General features: G+C 41.0%; 1 long non-coding RNA gene across 3 annotated transcripts in view; it reads right to left on the minus strand.

Annotated features, from left to right (window-relative positions):
- LOC132371621 (uncharacterized) overlaps positions 1–14,879 on the minus strand; it is a 63,922-nt gene that overhangs the window by 30,844 nt on the left and 18,199 nt on the right. For 2 of the 3 annotated variants that reach the window (XR_009504898.1, XR_009504897.1), the window contains 4 exons: positions 12,200–12,284; positions 5,814–5,910; positions 4,206–4,358; positions 3,710–3,876 (listed from right to left, as the gene is read on the minus strand). This is a non-coding gene — a long non-coding RNA (uncharacterized LOC132371621). Of the gene's footprint in view, positions 1–3,709; positions 3,877–4,205; positions 4,359–5,813; positions 5,911–12,199; positions 12,285–14,879 lie in introns of those variants that run through there. The other variant, XR_009504899.1, reaches the window with a different exon arrangement.

Raw genomic sequence — 14,879 nt, forward strand, 5'->3', positions numbered from 1 at the left:
TCTCAGGGATGTAAGGTTTCTTCAATATACACAAATCAATATACATCACATAACAAACTGAAGAGTAAAAACCACATGATCATCTCAAGAGATGCAGAAAAATCTTTTGACAAAATTCAACACCCATTTATGATAAAAACTCTCCAGAAGGTGAGCAAAGAGGGAACCTACCTCAACATAATAAAGGCCATATACGACAAACCCACAGCAAACATCATTCTGAATGGTGAAAAACTGAAAGCATTTCCTCTAAGATTAGAAACAAGACAAGAATGTCCATTCTTGCCACTTTTATTCAACATAGTTTTGGAAGTCCTAGCCATGGCAATCAGAGAAGAAAAAGAAATAAAAGAAATCCAAATTGGAAAAGAAGTAAAATTGTCACTGTTTGCAGATGACATGATACTATACATAGAAAATCCTAAAGATGCTACCAGAAAACTACAAGAGCTCAACAATGAATTTGGTAAAGTTGCAGGACATCAAACTAATACACAGAAATCCTTGCATTCCTATACACTAAAGATGAAAGATCAGAAACAGAAATTAAGGGAACAATCCCATTTACCATCACATCAAAAAGAATAAAAATCCCTAGGAATAAACCTACCCAAGGAGGCAAAAGACCTGTACTCATAAAACTATAAGATACTGATGAAAGAAATCACAGATGACACAGATGGAGAGATATACCATGTTCTTGGATTGAAAGACTCAATATTGTGAAAATGACTATACTACCCAAAGCAATCTACAGATTCAATGCAATCTCTATCAAATTACCAATGGCATTTTTTTTTTACAGAACTAGAACAAAAAAATCTTAAAATTTGTATGGAGACACAAAAGACCCCGAATAGCCAAAGCAGTCTTGAGGGAAAAAAACAGAGCTGGAGGAATCAGAGTCCCTGACTTCAGACTATACTACAGAGCTACAGTAATCAAGACAGTATGGTACTGGCACAAAAACAGAAATATAGATCAATGGAACAGGATAGAAAGTCTAGAGATAAATCCAAGCACCTACGGTCAATTAATCTATGACAAAGGGGGCAAGAATATACAATGGAGAAAAGACAGTCTCTTCAATAAGGGGTGCTGAGAAAACTGGATAGCTACATGTAAAAGAATGAAATTAGAACACTCCCTAACAGCCTACAGAAAAATAAACTCAAAATGGATTAAAGACTGAAATGTAAGGCTGGATACTATAAAACTCTTAGAGGAAAACATAGGCAGAATACTCTCTGACATAAATCGCAGCAAGATCTATTTTGATCCACCTCCCAGAATAATGAAAATAAAAACAAAAATAAACAAATGGGGCCTAATTAAACTTAAAAGCTTTTGCATGGCAAAGGACACCATAAACGAAATGAAAAGACAACCCACAGAATGGGAGAAAGTATTTGCAAATGAAGTGACTGATGAGGGATTAGCCTCCAAAATACACAAACAGCTCTTGCAGCTCAATATCAAAAAAACAAAAAACCCAATCAAAAAATGGGCAGAAGATTTAAATAGACTTTTCTCCAAAGAAGACATACAGATGGCCAAAAAACATATGAAAAGATGCTCAATATTGCTAATTATTAGAGAAATGCAAATCAAAGCTACAATGAGATATCACCTCACACCAGTCAGAATGGCTATCATCAAAAAATCTACAAACAATAAATGCTGGAGAGGATGTAGAGAAAAGGGAACCCTCCTACACCTTTGGCAGGAATGTAAATTGGTATAGCCACTATGGAGAACAGTATGGAGGGTTCTTAAAGAACTAAAAATAGAACTACCATATGACCCAGCAATCCCACTACTGAGCATATACCCTGAGAAAACCATAATTCAAAAAGACACATGCACCCCAATGTTCATTGCAGCACAATTTACAAAGCCAGGTCATGGAAGCAACCTAAATGTCCATCAACAGAGGAATGGATAAAGAAGATGTGGTACATATATACAATGGAATATTACTCAGCCATAAGAAAGAATGAAATAATGTCATTTGTAGCAACACGGATGGACCTAGAGATTGTCATACTGAGTGAAGTGAGTCAGACAGAGAAAAACAAATATCGTATGATATCGCTTATATGTGGAATCTACAATAATGGTACAAATGAACTTATTTACAAAACAGAAATAGAGTTACAGATATAGAAACAAACTTATGGTTACTGGGGGCGGGGAATGGTAGGGAGAGGGATAAATCGGGAGATTGGGATTGACCTATACACACTACTATATAAAAAGTAGATAACTAATAAGGACCTACTGTATAGCACAGGGAACTCTTCTCAATACTCTGTAATGACCTATTTGGGAAAAGAATCTAAAAAAGAGTGGATATATGTATATGTATAACTAATTCACTTTGTTGTACAGCAGAAACTAACACAACAACTATACTGCAATTATACTCAACTATAATCCAATAAAAATTTGAAAAAAAAACTATAAAGCTACACAACACAAAGAGGAACCCTAACGTAAACGATAGATGTTAGTTAATAATAATATATCAATATTGGTTCATTGATTATAACAAATGTACCACACCAATGCTAGATGTTAATAGAAAAAAAAAAAAGAAAAAAACCCCAACTCTTAAATAAAACCTAAAGTAGTTTTCATAATCCCTCTACCATGTCATTTCACCCCATTATCCTATTTTTCTATTACCTTCTGGACCCAAAGGCAGGCTTTTTATTCAGTCCCTATTAAACTACACTGTGCGTTTATTAGTCTGATAGTGTTGGACCATGACTCTACCACCCAGCACGTGCCCTATTCCCTGGTAGGTACATATACTACCCAGTAGTTTGGTGCGTATGTTATTTGTTCATGTATATGTCATAAATTAAAGCGAATGAACCAATTTCTTCAACAACTATCTGTTAAGTAACTGGTGTGTACCTGGCATTGCTCTGGTATCAGTGAACAACATATATGTGCTGGTGGAAGTTATATTCTTGAGCAGGAAGACAGACGATAACCAATAATACCACAAATGAGTTCTCAAATAGGTTAGAAAAAGCTAGTAAGCATCATGGGAAAAACAGAATGGGGTGGAGGGGATCATTCATTATTCAAATGCCCTGGATCTGAGCGAGGAAGGAACACGGCGGGTTTGAGGCAGTGTAGAAAGGCCAGTCTGTGATGGCCACGCGGAGAGCAGGAGACAGTGGTCCAGATGAGGCCACAGGGCGCTGTGAGGCCAGAGCTCGCTGGGCTGCGTGGGCTGAGGGGAGGGCTTGGAACTCTATGCCCTCCTTCCCCCCGCAACAGAAAGCCATTCCACGGTTTTAAACAACAACAGGGATGAAACGAGCCTCTCGAAGAGAGAACTGACAGGAGGGAGGTGAGAGGCGCCGCGGGGAGGCGAGCACCAGCAGTCCAGAGGGGCTGCGGGGCTTGGAGCAGGACAGCGGGGAGACGGGAAAGCGGGGGCCGCTGCGAGGAAGGGCTGACTCCCCGGCCTCCGCCGTGAACAGTCAGGCGGGAAGGGGCAGCGGTCACTGAGACGGGAAGTCCTGCACCAGGAAGAGCAGTCCGGGCAGCCTGATGGGGTGTGGGGTGCCTGTGACGTCCACAGGCAGGAGAAGCGGCAGGCAGGTGCGTCTACGGGCCTGGAGATCAGACGCATGCGTTTGTTCAACAAGATATAACCTCCCCTAGCTAGGGTAGTATCATACTCACTGTTTCTACATCTTGCAGAGGTGTCACAAAGGCATGTTAGAGGAGATGAGAACGGGGTTTCACGCCACATGGACGTGAGTGAAGTTTCCTTGAGTTTACTGAGCTTCTCTGAGTCTCAGCTCCCTCTTTTGCAAGTTGTGGTCATCACTTCAGTGAAGGATTTTTGTCAGGCTTGAAAAAGATAACGTATTAAAAAACTCTAGCAGATCTTTTCTATTTGAGATGAGAATCCTCAAGTCCCCCCGTCTCTGTCCCTCTCTTTATCACCCCTCCTCTATTTTTTCTTCTAGAGTTTCCTATTTTACTTGCAAAAAAGGAATTTTGTTCTCACATGTCTTGTCCCCAGTGTATCGACACAGTCTCCTCCTCAGTGACTGACATGCCTCTAATAATCTGCTCTAGGATTTTTTAACATTGACCGTAAGAAAGTTGTGGACTTAAGAACGCATCTTATTTTCTTTTTCAAGGCTTTACCTACATCTGAGACCCCCGTCTCTTACCAGCCTTGCACAAATCCTAAATGCTCACGAACAGCATTTGTCATAGCGTCAATCCGCCATCACTTGATTTCAATCCGGCTGCACTAGGCAGTGAAGGAGAAGCTGAGAACGTGGACGGATGGGTTCCTTTGGAGCTGGGATTTGACGACACAGCTTTGGTGGAAAGATAAGAAAGCACAAAAAGCGCAATACTGATGTACTGTTGTAAAATGGTCCATCATTCCACTCAGCCTGGCTGATAGAGTGAACTGGGAAACTAGGATGATGTATACATCCCAGTGATACGAAGAGCAGTGTCACTCGGAATAAAAGAAAAGGCAAAGAGGAAGAACAGCAGGCTCGGTGAGATCTGAGTTCATTATTTCAGAGGTGGGATAATCACAGTGTGACCAAGAGAAGAAATTGCTTAAGTGAAATAGAAGTGAAGATTGTCAGGGTTCAGGAGAAGAATATTTTGAGAAAAATTATAACACGAGGTAAGAGTCTCTACCAGATATAGAAACATACTATAACATATCATGTTTAAAGCAAAGAAATATGGCAGAAAAACAGAAAAACGTATGAGTGGTAAAGTATAGAGAGCCCAGAAATTGACCTAGATCAGTGTGGGATTATTGAAATATTGCTGGACAATGAGTGGGAAACAGCAGAAACTTAATAAATTATATTGGGTTAAAATTAGACAGTATTTTGGAAAAAGTAAATATATAACCATATTCAAAAATCTCTGAATATATCAAAGAACTAAATATTAGGGAAATCACAGACGAGCTTGCATAAAGGCAGAATTTGTTATAACTTTAAACTGTTGATATCATTTGAAGAATTGAAGCAATATAAAAGTATGAGAGAAAAACAACAGATTCTATTACATAGAAGTGAAAAATTTTTGTAAGCAAAGAAGGGTTAAAATAAAAATGCAACAGAAGACTGGGTAACACATACAAATAGAATGCATACATATAATAAAGCAAGTGGTATAAATTGCTACAACCCTAACGGAACGTTAATTGGCTATGAAAATATTCATATAATTTGGACCAGTACGCTAACCTCTAAAAATTTATCCTAAGGAAATAGTAAAAAGGAGAAAAAGTTAGGTCCATGAAAGTATTAATTGCAGGATTATCTGTAACTGTAAAATAATAAAAACAAACCAAATATCTAACAATAAGGGAATGGTTAAGGAAATTAGGACATCGTAGCTCAATGACATACTTAGCTATTAAAATGGTAATTTGGAAAACAATGTAATAACACAAAAAATATTTGAGATAATATTTAAAGGGTATGGTAACATTTATATGGTTATGGACAAACACTAAAATAGCACACTGGAAAGTTAACACAATTCTTTTAGTGTGTCAGCATTATGGGTGATTTTATTTTTTAAGTTTCATTTAAGAGTTTAAAATATTATATGGAAAATTCAAACAGAAGACACGCACAAGGTAGGAAGGACTACAGGTGCTGCTGAAACCAGACAGGTAAGTCACCCAGGCTAATGACACAGGCTACAGGAGTTCTGGGTTGTGTCTGAAGCCCCCAGAGGGTTTCCTTATCACCCCGATTCCCTCGCCAACACTAGAATTAATCTGTGTTACTCACAGGAAGTGGTTTGCTTAGATGACTGACTTAATGTCCTCAGATGAGTCTCCGCCCTGAGGCACTGCCCCTCCTGGTAACTACGCGCCACCATCATTTTCTAGGCAATAAAAATGTAGGACGGTCAACCCTAAGCTTCTGAAATGCATAAAAACTGACATTTTTCAAAGTTTGGGCTTTTTCAAAACTTCCTGAATCTTCTCAAAGCAAAATGGACCCATTAGAACCAATTCTATTGGTCTGTCACTTTCTCTGTGCCCAGACAGAGTAAGATTTCTTCATTTTACTCTACGTCCTCTGCCAGATAATTTGTGGATCTTTTGGATTATGGGTCATCAAAACATGGAGAAAAGAGGAGAAACGAGACCTGAGAGGAAGGAGGAACAGAGGAGGGCTAGGAGAGGCTATCAGTCTACAAACTAAGGCAAGGGGATGTGAGAGGAGAGGGTTTGCCACCAGAGGGCAGATCCAGGGTGCAAAGGAAGGGGGTGAAGGAAGGGGCTTTGGAGAAGGGCTGCTCTGGGTTCCAAGTCTCTCTCGATGTCCCTGCGAGATGCCAGCGGTGCCTTTTTAATTAGTGTGTGGCTCAACCGTACTTTTATACGTGAGCCATTGATTTCAGGAAAGGAGCCACACTGGGCCTGAGAATTTATAAGTGCCTCCCTCCCCTCCCTATGGATACATCCTGGGACATTCTGGTGCTACTCCAGACAAGAGGCCGGCTGGTTCGTGCCTCTCCTCCTTCCTAAGGAGCAGGCCGGCCCTGTCGAATGGCTCAGGGGAGCCGGAGCTGAAAGTTCTCTCTGCTGGATGTTTCTGCCAAGGAAGGAAAGTGAAAGCAGAATCTTCAGCATCAGAGTTAAATGATAAAAGATGCCAACTAGAACAGTATTTCTACATATTTCCATTTTCCATGAGAGACTGTACCTCATGGAAATTCCTCTCTGGAGTAAAATAATTAAAGGTAGATACAAGTGTGTCCTTTTGCCATATTTTCAGTATTAGTTCTCTTAAGGGGTACTATTTAAAATATTTATCAACTGCCTAGGACACAGGCACCAATCATTAAAATGAAACAGACATTAGCCTTGAGTGGCTGGAGTGACAGGGCATTGTGAAGGCTTGGAGCAGTGACCATTTACCAGCCAGCTGGAAATACTGCAGTATTTTAACAAAAGTATGGCCATGTTGGCATTTACTTATTATCAGCCTTGGTTCTTCCTCTTCTCTTCTTCCCCTTGGTAGCTGCAGCCTCATTTTTGCCCCGCCCGACCCCCGCCAGCGCTGGGTGTGATTCCCTTTCTCTCTGATCATGAATTACTTCATGTGCCTGGTGGTGACCAGGATCCTACAGGTAGACTTACTCCTCAGATGTGAATGGGGGCAAGCGGGTAGTGGTGTGACAGCCAGGGTGATGACCCCAATTGTCATGGAAGCGGAGGAGGGTTTCCGTCTTGGGCAGGAAGGCAGAGAGTGCCCGCGGTGGCAGAATGGAGCCCGTGGGGACATTCCAGACAGGGAAACTTTTCCCAGTGGTGTAACACTGGGTGGCGCCTAACATCTCCAACCTTCTCAAAGCTGCAGACGTTGCTAGCTTTTGTGAGACCACCCAGACCCCTCACTGAGCCCAGCTGCAGCACTGTTTCGTAGCAACGAATCCCCTCAACGAATCCCCTGGATGATTTCCCAAAGGAGGGGTGGGAGCGGGGACGGGCAAGAGCTTCCTGTGAGCTACACTGATTTCATTAATTTCATCCTCACTACTTGTATCGTCCACTAGAACAAGTAAATCAAGTTATAAGTATGGCTGTCTCGATTCAAGCTGTAAGGAAAAAAAGAAGCAAGTGTTCCACGTTACAAATAGAAACAAAGGGAAAAGAATGATGCTTTAGAAGAGGTTGATGATTTTAACACCTCCACGTCTATACTCATTTACTCAGTACAGCAAACCCTACTTAGTAAAGTAAGACAAAAGAATGTCCTGTTAAAGAAGCACACAAAACATTTGCATTTGAATGAGTAAAATCCCAAAACCTCAATGCTGTAAAGCAGCAGCTGGGGTGCAGTGGAAGGAACTTCTGGACCAGGAGCTGAGAGAACTGGGCTCCAGGCCGGCTCTGCCATTCAGTAGCTGCCTGACTGTGCCCAGCTCAGCCGGTCTGAGCTTGGGTTTCCTCTTCAGTAAATGAAATGCTGGACTAAATGATCTCTACAATCCCCAGTCAAGTGAAAATCTCTCTTATTGTCGGCTGCAGTAGACACAAATAAATGGCAATTTCTAATCATCGCTGCCCTCCCCATCCAGCTCACAGCCAGGTGAGTCTGGTGGTCCAGGAAGTGGCAACGTAGGATGGTTTATTTGTCTATATTTCCCCCAGTGCTTCTCTTAAATAACTGATAGTGGCTGGAAAATGCTTTCAAACTTATTAGTCACTGGGCAGAGGTGAGGGGTTGAGCCTTAGACTGATTTTATTTAAAGACCATCAAAATCTGCAAACGTTCTATACTTTTCTTGCTACGTGTGGCAAAATCTTTTTTTCAGAAGCAGAAGTGTCAAACAACATTTTGTACGTGGTCCTACCCTGTCTAAGGTAAGGGTGACCTGCCTATAATTTCCCTCCATTACAGACACTCCAGGCTCCTTTAAGAATGGCTATCAGCACTATTCCTTGACAGATAATGTGCATTTCTTTATGGCATTTTGATTATTATTTCCTTAAGCCATTATTTAAAGCTATTATTGATATTTTACTTTTCAAGTGCAGGAGTGCTGTGCCTGGAAGTATTAATAGTTATGATTTGATGAGAACCTACCACATGCAAGTTTCCAGGATGGAAACTTTATATACAATATTATTTAACTGTCAAAATACCCCTTTGAGTGGAGATATTACTATCTCCAGTTAACAGATCAGGAAAAGCTAAAATCGCATTAAGTATCTTGCCCAGTGTCAAACTGATGGTGGGGCAGAAATCTGAACCCAGGCCTCTCCAACCGTGGTTTCCCACTCATCCCCTCCTCCTTCTGGATGCCAGGCTCACAGTTTTCATTCCCATGGTTTTTATTCCCAAATTCTTATAAACTCTTTATATTAAGAAATATCTGCTAGTATCATTTGAGTTCTTCCCAATATATTCCCTATAATTTTAGTATAATCAACTTAGAGCCTTATTAATAGTGAAGAGGTCATGCTTCATACAAGAGGGCTTGAGTGGACCTGAGGCAAATCCTCAAGAGACCTAACGATTCAGTACTGCTGCCTCCCAGTGGCTGTGAACCTTGAGTGACTATTGAGCTTTAGAGAGGCCTGCGATTATAGTGATTTTGGGTAGAATGAAGATATAGAGGAAGGAGAAGATAGGAAAGAGTCTAAGGAAATATATACTACGAGGCTTGATGACTGGGTATGGAAAGTGGTGGTAAGTGAGAGAGGTTGGAAAGTAGATGATGTTTATCGCAATATTGAAGTGAAATTACAAAGGGTTTGGTGGGGGACAGAGGGACTTGGAGGCCAGTGAGAAGACCAGTGGGTTGAACGTGGAGTTTCACTAACGTTTAGGAGGTGATCACAGCAAGAAAACAATCAGTAAATAGTCCAAGAAGGAACAGGAAGAGAGTAGAATAGAAACGGGGAAAGATGATGTTGAAGAGAATTTTAATGACTAAAGCAGCCAAGGGTGTAAAATTTCAGAGTTTATGATTGTATTAAGCTAATTGTTAGTTTAAGAAAATTGCTTTAAAATTACTGCAGCAGATTACTTGACTTGTAGAAATACACAGCAAAATAACTTGTGTAATTTCTCCATTATGTGTCATTCTTTAGTCCCTAAGAGCCCTGAAAAGAGATATTACACTGGTAGAGGAAAATGATCCCAGAAATGGGTCACGGTAGAGCCTGCAAAAGATTTGTTTTGCCTACTTTATAGTTTTTTATCAACATTATGAAAGTAAATCTTATTAATTTTATGAGTCAGTAATATCTATCCCAAGGATTGATATTTATGAAAGAAGTAAAACTAGAATGCTGACTTAAACCCCAGGGAGCTTTGTTATAATGAGAAATCCTCAAGACCTGAATTTAATCAAGAACTTGATGAGGATTTTACATTGTGCTATTAGTCATACTCCTCAGGATTTACCTCATCGTATACTCTTCCTTCATTTAATGATTTTTTTCTAACTTTGCTAAGTTAGAAGCATTCCAAAAACTGATCACGACGCAATAAGCATTACCAACAATGACCCTATCGTAGTGGAAATGACCTCATTACCACTCTTGTTGCCAAGAGCAATCCAGGGCAGATGTGGTCTTGGTTTGAGATGAAGAAAACAGTCTTAGGATGAAACAGAGACACTGGGAAGATGTCTCCCCCCAAATCCCGATCTGTTCCTCTTACAAAAAGGATCATGAAACTTTGGTTCCAATACCAATGAACGCACCGCTGATTTAAGAGACAGTGCACGTCAAGCTGACGGTTAGAATTCTATACATGAGGCATGGACGGCATGACGTGAGCTTGGCTGCGGGTTTAAGAGCAATAGCTGGAGTCACAGCAGTGATTGCCCTGCACCTGTGGCCTCTGCTCCCAGTTACAGCACTGCCGTAAATTCAGACAACATCTCCCCAGCAGGAGAGATGTCTCACTACCGAGACATAACTTCAAGTAAAGATGGCCTTTCCTTCTAACTTCCAGTTCCTTTTTCAGTCATTTACTTCATCATTACTCACGCTATTCTTCTTTCATTCATTCAACAAATAATTTTTGGTTTACCTTTCTGTGTGCCTCTCCATGTACTGTTCTAGTGGCAAACAAGACAGACAGCATCCCTGGCTCTATGAGGAGGCAGAGCCGACGGGCCCCGCTGCTCAGGTCCTCCGCACTTCTGGTGGCTGAGCAGAGAGCTTGGGAAGGAGACCTGAGCCAGCTTAACAGAAGGACGGGCTAATTACTAGTTTCCATGACCGGGAGCATCCTCCTTTCCATCAAAGCCACTTCCCCGGCCAGGGAACTTACGTGATCTCAGGGATGTTCTCTGACCCTGTCCCTCATCCGCAAATGTGTGGAACATTGCGGGGGACTGTCCTTCTTCCTTGGTACCTTGGCCGTGGGTCATATCTACACCCGGCCTAAGCTCTGACAAGTAACAAGAGTCAAGGAGATTCTATCTGCTTCTACGACTTCTCTGAAGGTTTTTCTCAATAAACTCTATATCTGAACTGGATGGTGCTGCAACAAATAGATAGATAGAGATACAATTTCCGATCACGATAAGTGCTGTGAAGGAAACAGAACAGTGCAATTGGATCGAGAGGGACTGAGGCTGGGTCAGGACCAACCTAGGCAGGACAGTCAGGAAGGGCTTCTTGGAAGAGATGGTAACAGAATCAAAGCAGGAGTGATAAAGGGCAGGCAGCCCAGCAGAGAAAGAACATTCAAGCACAGGGAACAGCAAGAACAGTGGCTTGGGTGAAAGGATGAGATTGAAATGTCTGTGGGACAGAAAGAAATCGAGCACCGCAGTGAATGAGGGAAAGAGTATTAGGGGTGACTTCAGAGAAGTAATCAGGGGACTGGTAAGGAGATTAGGTTTTGTTCTAACCGGAATAAGAAGTTATGGGAAAAAAGAAAAAAAAAAAAGAATCTATGGGAGGAGTTAAAGTGAAGGATTAATAAAAATTGATAAGCATATGTAATAGTTTAACTCTTGGGTCTGGAGGAGAATGGCGTGCAGGTGGCATGGAGGGAAGTAGGGAAGCAGTTAGGGGGCTACCACCGAGGTCCAGGGGAGCGGGGAAAGGCAGAGGGGCAAAGGCTGCTTCGTCTAATTACGGGACCTGCAGCGAGTGTTGGTGGGATGGGAGAGGTGGGAACAAGGAGAATCACAGGTGATTCCAGCGTAGAGAGGGGCTGTAGCCCTTTCAAAAACTGGTGCACACGATCACTCAAAATTCTGTAAAATTAACCACCGAGCAGAAAGTAGGAGGCCACGGGAAATAAAGATGAACAAAGACTGGAGGGTGCAGGGTGACAGGAAGTTGGAGACAGGCAGTGGTTCTCAAATACTCTCGGGAAGTGCTAACTCCTGCAGTTCCTTACAGGCAGCTGTCATCTGAGGGCTTCTTTTAGGGGCTCCCGCAAGCTAGCGCTCACTGCAAAAATGTGGCAGATTATTCTTCAAACCTGCATTTTAGAAGGGGGATGAGAAGATAGACTAAGCTTGTGAGAAGCTTTTTTCCTTTCTCACGGCCCTCTATAAAAAAAAGTTCAGGACCAGAGTCTCAAGCTGACTGGGAGGTTGGCCACCAGACTTTACCTCAGAAATTGAGAATGAGTCACAAGATTGCACGTAAGCCACAAAAGAGAAGTGGGAAGCAGACAGCACTCACCGAACTGCGATGTGCCAGGCCCCGTACACATTATCTGTTAATCCTCCAAAAGAACCCGTGAGAAAGACGTGCTTTCCTTCAGGATCTGCAAGAACAAACTGAAGCTCAGAGAGGTTTATGAACAGCTCAAGGTGTCCCCGACGGTGGCAGGGATGAGTCCCGGGCTCTGCCTCCTGGGCCAGGTGTGGGGCTGCTACAGGTGACGGCACCTCCCCTCACACCATCGCCGTGCCTGCCCTGAACTCTGGCCTCTGCTTCTTTCAGCCACTATCACGAGGTTCACCCCTGGGACTGGGGTCTGCCCTCAGGGGAAGAGTCATAAAAATGGGAAATTTACCAAGTGACTTCTCTCCTTCCACTGCCCACCCCCCTCCAGAATCTGCCTGCTTTTCCTCTCTCTCCTACGTCTTCATGTAGTGTTTAAAATATATCATGTCGAGATTATAGTTATCTTCAGGAGAGTTCCTCGATACTCTATTACTGAGAAATAATGTTTTAAACAACAAAAAAATTCTGAATCAAATAAATGGTTTCTAGAAATGTATTCATTTTCTTTTCACCCTTTACTCTGATAGAATGAATGCTTTTTGGTGCTCACTCATCATCTCATTTTAGCCTCCTTTTGTAGAAGATCTAGTTGGTTCCTACACTAAACCCAGTGCCCATAGACTAAATAACCACACAATTCCACGGGCGTTTTCCACATCGCATTCTGTTATCTTATTTATGTTTCTGTACTGCCCTCTAGTGGCTGATTCTCTGAAATACAAATCAAAGTAGAGTAGGCCCTTTGTATCCATGGGGTCTGCGTCCGGCGATTCGACCAACCACGATCCAAAATGTTCAAAAAAACAAATTCCAGAAAGTTCCAAAGAGCAAAACTTGAGTTTTCTGCAAGCTGGTAACTATTTACAAAGCATTTATATTATACTTATAAACAACTATCTACATAACGATAGCATTTACATGGTGTTAGGTATTATAGGTAATCCAGAGATGATTTAAAGTATAGGGGAGTTTGTGTGTAGGTTATATGCAAATACTCTGCCATTTTATATAAGGGACTTGAGCATCCATAGATTATGGATTTTGGTATCCACGGGGGTCCTGGACCCAATCCCCTCAGACACCGAGGGATGACTGTATTATTTTCGAAATGCAGGCACTTTTTCTAGAGGTAAGACAAATCTCAGACAGTTCAATTGGTTAGTAACAACTTGTAGTAGACATAAGTCTTCCTAACAACAATCTTACTGATTGTGACCTATTTCAATTTTGACTTTGACAACAATAGAAAAATTTTAAATGCTTAGAAGAACTTTAAAAGTTCTGGAGATGTTTAAAGAACCTGTTGGCATAGTTGGAATGTAGACAATAATTAAGTATATTGGAAAAGACTCCTGAAAGCCCCTGGAGAAGAAAGTGCTGGGCCTAGAACCTGATTTGAGAGGAGGCCGGGCGAGTATATGCTTTCTTGGAGTAACATCGCCATCTTGCGTCTTTCTTAGATACTGCTGATAAAAATAAGCAAACCCTTATTTCTTTTAGCGCTCCTAAATGTTCTCTAATTAAAGAAATTTGAACATTTGTTTCAAGGTTCAAACAGAAGTTTTATTTATTTATTTAAAGAAGAGTTTTTTAAAAGACTGTATTGAGGTATGATTTACACTCAATAAAATGCACCCTTTAAAGTGCACCAGTTTTCAATGAGTTTCAAAAATGTAAACACCCAGGCAGCCATCAGAACAATCAAGTTGCATAACATTTCCATCACCTCCCAGAGGTACCCTTGTGCCTATTTACAGATAACCCCATGCCCAGCTGTTGCCCCGGGCAACCACTGATCTGCTCTCTATCATTAGAGATCAGTTTTGACGTTTAGAATTTCATATAAACGAAATCATACAGTATGTACTCTTTTGTGCCTGTATTTAAGTATGTGCTTTTTTTCTTCATCATAACATTGTTAAAATCTGTTCATGCTTTTGCATCTATCGGTAGCTCATTCATTTTTGCTCCTGAGTACTATTCCTTTGTGTGGCTACTCCTCTATTTACCATTCTCCTGTTGAGGGACACAGCTTGTTTCCAGTTTTTAATTATTTTGAGTAAGACTGCTCCGAAAGTATGTGTATAATAAGTGTGTACAAATGGTCTCATTTCTCTTGGTAAATACTTAGAAGTAGATGGCTGGGTTTCAGGGTAAATAGATGTTTAACTTTATATAAAACAGACAAAGTATTTTCTAGAATGGTCTTACCATTTTATTTTCTCAGAGCGATCAATGAGAGTTCCAGCTGAGTCATATCTTTCATATTTGGTGTTGTCATTCATGTTATCCATTATGATGGATATATAGTAGTAGCTCATGATGATTTTAATTTGCATTTTCCTGTTCACTAATAAAGCATCTTTTCATATGCTTATTGGTCATTCATATATATTCCTTTGTTAAATGTTTAATTAATTTGCTTCCCTCTTTTTATAAAGTTGGGTTGTCTTCTAATTATTGAGTTATAAAGTTCTTTATATATGCTCTGTATGTCTTTTGCCAAATACATGCATTGTTAGTATATTTTCTGAGTCTGTGACTTGCCTTTTTGTATTCTTAAGTGTCTTTTGAAGAGCAAACATTTAAAATTTTGATGAAGTCTAATTCATCAATAATTTTTTAATAGGTA

The sequence above is a fragment of the Balaenoptera ricei genome, chromosome 9 (assembly GCF_028023285.1).
Source record: "Balaenoptera ricei isolate mBalRic1 chromosome 9, mBalRic1.hap2, whole genome shotgun sequence".
Lineage (NCBI taxonomy): Eukaryota > Metazoa > Chordata > Mammalia > Artiodactyla > Balaenopteridae > Balaenoptera > Balaenoptera ricei.